The sequence below is a fragment of the Rhagoletis pomonella genome, unplaced genomic scaffold (genome assembly GCF_013731165.1).
Source record: "Rhagoletis pomonella isolate Grant_MI unplaced genomic scaffold, Rhpom_1.0 Rhpom_scaffold_00054, whole genome shotgun sequence".
NCBI lineage: Eukaryota > Metazoa > Arthropoda > Insecta > Diptera > Tephritidae > Rhagoletis > Rhagoletis pomonella.
Window position 1 is genome coordinate 232,936 of NW_023458608.1, and position 7,892 is coordinate 240,827.

A 7,892-nucleotide genomic window follows, 5' to 3' on the forward strand; every position below is an offset into this window, starting at 1 on the left:
ATAATTATAAAAAATTTGGAAACGTGGCAACTTTGTACAAATGTCTCCAGATAAAATTGAAAATATGATCTGAATACAAAATTCCATCAAAATCGTTAGAGTCGTTTCATAGAAACCTTTGGATATATATACATACATATTTACAACAATTGATTGTTTAAAGTAATGATACATATATGGAGTTTGAGAAAAAAATCGTACCATTTTGCTGCCTTAAAAACTTATTTGCAAATTTTTACAAGAACTTACCCTTAAGTAGAGAATTCTTTTCTAAATGTACTGATAACTATTTTCTCCCTGCAACTCTCCAAATTTTTATATTGAACCCTTCCTCCCCCACTGTCCCAGCCACCTCTTAACGTTGTCGGGCGTCTTGACTTGCCTATCACGCCCCTTTACTCATTGAACACTTTTACAGAACACCCTGTACATGTAAAGAAAACAGGTACAGTACTGCAGCAGTATTTTCGGTTTATTTTTCGGCAGTAGTAAATATTTCCAATGGTCAGTGCACGGGAAACGCACCTTTTCAGCATTTTTTTTTTGTTTGTTTCCATACTACGAACTATCAAGCATAACACCCAAGCAAGAGTCGCCGTTGAGTGGTGTTACATAACTTTATGACTGTAGTTCATTTTTGTAATCCATTAGAATTTGCAAAAATACGATATTTTTCCTTGTAGCTCTGCCGGTACCAGTTCATATTATGTTTGTATTAAACTATTTGGATTATATGGTATTTCTCTGCTTTACAATTATCTAATTTAATATAATTTAAAAAATTAAATCGTGTGTTCATTCAACAGATTTTTACAACTTCGGCTTGTATTAAACACATTTAAAAACCAAATAAACGATTATCAACACGGCACTTTGACAGCGCAGTGCGAGCGAATTAGAGCAAAGAGGGATTATAAAATAACGGAATCTAGTCAAGAATTATATTCTCTTCACCCTATATTCAGTTAAAAAAGAAAAAAGTGCGTTTAGAAAATTCGACTTTTGGCCGCCTATATCGGCCAAATACCCCTCTGTGCGTCCGGCACCATGCCGTTTTTTACCGTCAGTGCTGCTTCAGTGTTCGTTCCACAATTTTTTTATACACTCTAAAAACTGCATGTAAAACTGCTACTGAAAAGTGTTTATTTTCAAACAAAATCTGTGTAAGTATACGCATAAGAGGTTCAAGACTGAATTTTTGAACATGTGATGTTTAAAATATACACATGAAATATTTAAAATTGCAAACGTTTTTAACGCAAAAATACATTCCCTAAAACAAAAATTAATTATGTATAATTTTGCTCTACGCGCCAAATTTGGTATGTAAAAGTAAACAGGCAGTGTTTAATTTTACTAACACGGTGTCTAACTTTGCACACATTAAGAGAGTAAACTGGTAACTGTTAGATCTGCGTTTATTTATCGCCCTCAAATCAATTATATAGTTGATTTTTACAACAAAAGTCCATCTACGCACATCAGTGCCGTAACTATCAGTATCAGTGAAAAATATAATATCGTTGCCCCAGTCCCAAATAGAGTTATTCAGACCGTCCGGCACAGTGTCGTTTTTTACCGTCAGTGCTGCTTCAGTGTTCGTTCCGCAATTTTTTTATACACTTTAAATGTTTAAAATTGCAAACGTTTTTAACGCAAAAATACATTCCCTACTAAACATAAAACTTAAGTACATTTTATGTGTAATTTTGCTCTACGCGACAAATTTGGTACGTAGAAGTAAACAGGGAGTGTTTAATTTTACTAACATGGTCTAAATTTGCACACATTAGGAGAGGTAACTGGCAACCTCTCTTAATGTGCGTTAATTTAAACAAAAAACTTTTAGAGCAAATTTTAAACATTTTATGTGTAAACTGTGTAATTGTGAACACTAAGAAAATTCTATAGAAATTTTTGTAGTTAAGTTTAATTAATTATTTAACTATACTTTAAAATAGTTAAATTAAGAGCCAAATTCACAGTGCTGTACTGAAAATCTGTAGTTAACTGCCGATTCTGAGTTAACTGCGCATTGTGAATTTGGCCTTAAGTGTTTAGAATTCAACAAACAAATTTCAAATTTAATATGCTTAAATTTAAAAAATTTTTTTTAGAGTGTAGTTAATTCGGCAAAGATTTGTTTGTGTTTTTCACTGACCTGCTGACGGTATTCTATTGCAAGTTTTGTTTGATATGGAGGGAAAATTAATCGAGTTGGTACGGAATCATTCAGAATTATATAATTTGGCGATAATTGCCAATTGATCATTAGTAAAATGAGTAATCTTGGTTGGAATTGGGATCACTGATCGATGCTGATAGGCAATGATACTGAACTGATACGGCACTGATTTGTGAAGATAGATCTTAATTTTTTTTATTATTACCAATCGATTACAACACATTATATGTACATACCAGGGTTGTTGCACATTTTCCCATTCGCAACCGCGGAGCTTCCGCATTAATTTGAACATTCGCATTCGCTTTCGCATTCGCAATAATCAATGCGGATCTTTTGCGAATGCGAATATTGAAGGGACCGAAACAACAGTTATTTTTTTACGAGTTTAACTTGGCCAAATATTTTTTATTCCGAAATAAAAGTCCTTTTCGGATAATAAACAAACCGCTTATCCAAATTAAACAAGTTTGGTATCAAATCAAAGAGGACTTAAATAGCCTTAAAACTGAAATGTCTAAACGAGCAAAGCCACCTATTGAAAAATATTTCAATAAAAAATATTAATTACCATAGAACAAACCTTGGGTCAGGTATATGAATTTCCTTAGTGTTAAATGATATAAAAAGTATATAAATGGAGGTAATAACCTTCGTTCGTTATTTCAGTCCTTTTTCATATGATACCAAATTTGTTTAATTTTGATAAGCTATTTGTTTATTATCCGGAAAGGACTTTTATTTCGTAATAAAAGTATTAGGCCAAGTTTAACTCGTAAAAAAGTAATTGCTATCTTCGGTCCCAGGAATATTGTGCAAGTGCAGTGATAAAACATATATCTGGCCATTCACAGAAATGATTAAAAATAAATTACGAAAACTAAAATCGGAAAACGGTGTTCTTCGGCAAATGGTGTTTAAATATTGATCTTTCCGTGATGCTAGATTGTGAAGGCGAAAGTCAGGAGGATAATCCGATATTTGCAGCCGCGGTGCAATTCCCAAAAAGGAATTATTGCACCGCAATAAAAAAAAATAAATATTACTGAAAGTCTTCTCAACTGGTGCAGCGTCTATCGAAAAGAACTAAAAATTTTGTCAAGTTTCAAGTTTTTCAAGTTTGTCGCCTAGAGCGAGTAGTTACTTAGTGACGCAGGTTTGATTTACCAGCCTTTAAAAACTTGTTATAATATGCAAAGTTCCAATTTTTAAATTCAAGTACTAAAAAAAAAGATATTTTTAAAAATTACTAACCTTTCCACGTTTTATTTAACTAAATCACCTAATTTACTCACCTAACTTATTTCTTAAAAATACTTGACATCCGCGGATGCTAGCTTTAAACATCCGCATCCGCGGATGTCTAAAATTCAACATTCGCAACATCCCTAGTACATACATATGTACTAGGGTTACAATGGCCTGCCAGATGAATTATGGATACTAATAAAGGCAAAATTCTTCCCCTGGAGAGGTTTTCCCATTTGAGTTTCAATACGGTTTCTCCTTAACTTGGATGAAAAATTATTGATGCAAAATTACTCACGAGGCGTCGCGAAGCACGCCGGGTATTTGCTAGTCTTTTATAGTACAACAAACAATAATTATTACAAACGAAGGACATACGAGTACAATAACGTCTAAATGATTTCCTAATTACATGTATGCACATATAAAAATAAAAAATGAGTGTGTAACACCGTACACATGATAGAAGTGAAACTTCTTAAAAAAGGTGTGAGTACCAGGTACCTACTCACGAAATTGGATGTGTAAACACATGTTTGCGGTTCGGCAAACCATTAGGCAATTGAGTTACATACATAGGTGTGGTTAGAAATCAAACAATAATTTCATTTGATCTTATTAATTTTCTGATACAGATATAATTTATTTACTCATTTTCCGGTAACACCACCTTATATGAATTCACGCTTCTAGCATCCATAGGACCGGATTGTAATGGAAGTAATTGTATGTTTAACAAATAAATGAAAATATTTATAATACAATCAACAGATCCTTACGAATTCGCCATTACCAAGACAATAAGTAACGTACGCACTTTTGTTTGCAAAATGCATTTATTTAAGTTGAAATAAGACAAATTCCTTTGTTCGGCATTTATTCTTACTCGCTTTCATTCTTCCAAGGCGAATTCATATATTCATGTGGTAGCAAGAGTATAAAAACATAAAATTACCTTATAAATTAAAAGCATAAGTATCACATGTATGCGTAGTCCAATTCACGAAATCATTTCATCGATCTGAGTAAAAGCTAAGTGCATAAACTCTATTTCGCGGTAATTGAAATCATAAAATGGTGTTCATTCATTCAGTTTCTACTCAAACGCATGAAATGATTTCATGAATTGGCCTACGCATAATGGTTGTAAATGACAGAATGAATTACAACAAACACATCCTTTTGACACAATGCAAGCCGAAAACGTTGGTTTAAATCAATCCGCAATCAAGTTGGACGTTTTGCCCACAAACATTGCAATTTTGCGAGCAGTTTAATTTGAAATACCCATTTTTACAATTTCATAGTTTCGGCTTACATTTATAAAATTCAACGAAAGCACGTTCCTATTTCGGCTGATTATCCATTTTCGGTTATTTAGTGTACAAAATAAACGCAAATTAAATGAGTTTGTATAACATGGCCATTAATGTAGCGATAAGTTGTACAACTTGCCAGGAAATCCAAATTTTTTGATCTTTCATACAACCAATACATAAATTCATTCAACAGGCCCACAAACGGTGCAATCTAGAGCAGAACAACACCAAGTTGAACCAACGGTCGCTACGTTTATGGCTTTCTTTAAGAAACATCGGGCGAAAATTTCAACTGCTCCTGTAATACAAGCTTGTATAAGTTGGCCTTGCTATCATCCTCACATATGTTCATCAGAGTATACCAACGAAGGACGAGTTAATACAAGGAGATAGCGAGAGCACAAAACTACTCTAGAAAATTGCACGCACAATGACAAACATGAACAAATTACAACAAACACATAATTTTTGACGATCAGTACAGTTCGCATTTATATCAACGATCAGCTTATTAGATTTGTTTTGGTTTGTACTACATATGTGCATATATACATGTACATAAACATATGTACATACATACAAATATATATACAACCATTCAAACATATGTACATACATGAAAACATTGCTGCCCATATGTACATACATATGACCAGGGAACGGATTTTATGGTAATTGCCTTTTTTTCTGCTAAAGAGATATAGTATATTCGATTAAGAATGTCCACGATTTAGCTTTCCCTGATTCCATATATACACATTTGATGTTGCCTTTTTTTGCCTTTTTTAAGATATTTGCCTTTTTTGCCTTTTCTACCTTTAAAAAAGTGATTATAGCATTTACATTTTTTTTTAAGATTAAAAAATATACACATTGCCCATGCGGCTTATAGAAGCGCAGAGACCTCTTGCCAAATTGGTGTTGGAAAAATTCAAAGCCGTTTTCTCAGCTAACGAAGGCTTGGAGACAATAAAGGCCGTTGATAGAATTATAAAGGGCGAGGAAAACGCCCTTATTCCTGATAATATGAACGTTTCAAACGTTCCATATTTAAAATGGGGCCACTGGTATCAACTCACGTCGAGCCCATGCTTAGTACATATAAGGCTTTTCTTCGCGAAAATGGAATGAAAATGCTGCCAGAAAACTTCAAAATGCATCTTGTGGTTCAATGTTACTACAACTATACAGATTAAAGTTTTATGAGTTAGAAACCCGAAAGGATAAAATAGTCAAAGATTCAAAGTACAAATTTTTCATATAATGAAACTAGTTCATAGTTTTTCTCTTTTTACTTGTAATATAAATGTATTTTTTTGATTGTTCTTCGTATTTTCTGTCTTTTAGGTGCCTTATTTTGTTTTTTTTTGCCTTTTCCTGCCTTTTTTGCTATTTTGTTTTGCCTTTTTTTGCCTTTTTTGCAACACCTAGTGCCTTTTCCAGCCTTTTTCGCTATTTTATTTTGCCTTTTCCAGCCTATTTCGTTATTTTATTTTGCCTTTTTTATAGGTTTTTACGCCCTAAAAATCCGTTCCCTGCATATGACCATCAGTACATCAACGAAGCCCGTTTGCTTCATCATTTTTATACCCGAGCGCACTTGTGCATATGGGTATATTAATTTTGTTCACATAACGGTTGTTTGTAACAGCCAAAACGAATCGAGATAGATATAAACAAATGTATATCTCAACGAAATTTGGTATGCAGGTTTCCGTTAATCCAAGGTAGGTTGGTGTTGAAAATGGGCGAAATCGGACTGTAACCACGCCCACTTCGAAACTGCGAAACTGCGATATTTTAGTAACTACTGAAGATAATTCACTCACAATTGATATTTACAATAATTTTCAGGCAAAAAATAGGAATATTATAAATTTTTAGAAAATGGGCGTAGCCACGCCCACTTATAGTTACATATGTGTATCTTGGTAACCGCTGCACCAATTTTCCAAACTTGGTGCAGTTGTTGGGCTTGATACAGCATAACAAATGGCCGAAAATTTTTAAAAGCGGACAATAACTACGCCCACAGTCCATATAAGGGTAATTGAGAGAAATACGGAATCTTCGATAAATCAGTAAATATTAAAGCTAATTTATTCAAAATTGACGCTTGCAACAATTCTTTACCAAGAAATACGTTTATGGTAAAATTTTGGAAAATGGGCGTGGCACCGCCCACTTATGATCACATATATGTATATCGGTAACCGTTCTACCAATTAATACCAAACTCGGTATTTTTAATCTGCTTGCCACATAAAAGCAAAACGTTGAAAATTATTGAAATCGGACTAAAATTACGGCCGCTTTTCATATAACGGTACATTTCAGAAATGCTTGAAATTTCAATACTTCGAAATTTAAGGACGCTAATTTACTTAAAATTTATACACCCCGGCTTATCATGTAGCGGTAGCTTTCGGAAAGGTGGAAAACATATATTTAATACTTGCGCCGGGTATTTAATGTTCGGTTCCGCCCGAACTTAGACTTTCTTACTTGTTAATTTAATACTAAAGAAATGCATATACCTGACACAAGGTTTGTTCTATGGTAATTAATTAACATTAATTGTTGAAATATTTTTCAATATGTGGCTTTCCTCGCTTAGACATTTCAGTGTTAAAGCTATTTAAGTCCTCTTTCATTTGATACGAAACTTGTTTAATTTGGATAAGCGGTTTGTTTAATATCCGGAAGACTTTTATTTCGGAATAATATTCGCAACAACCCTGGTACATATGTACCAGAGGGTTGCATGGATACACTCAAAATACATTTTAAGTTACTCGCTTTCTTTTCATATCTGCACACACTTGTACACACTTATTTCCAAACATAACGTGCGGTAGTATTGAAAAAACATTGTCAATTGGGTGAGTAATTCACACACAACAAGTGCATGCCATAACTCCTGTAATGAAAGTATCAAAGAAAAACAATTTGTAAATACAATTTTGGTTAATTTTATTGGTTTTCTAATTGCATATTATAATGCAAAAATATCAACTGATTAAGGGCATCATCATTTGACAAAAAGTGGCATATTTTGTCAGAAATAACATTTCCAGCAGAAGAAAAAACTGTTTCTGACGATGCGCTATTTGAAGGAGTGGCTATTACTCTGCGACTGA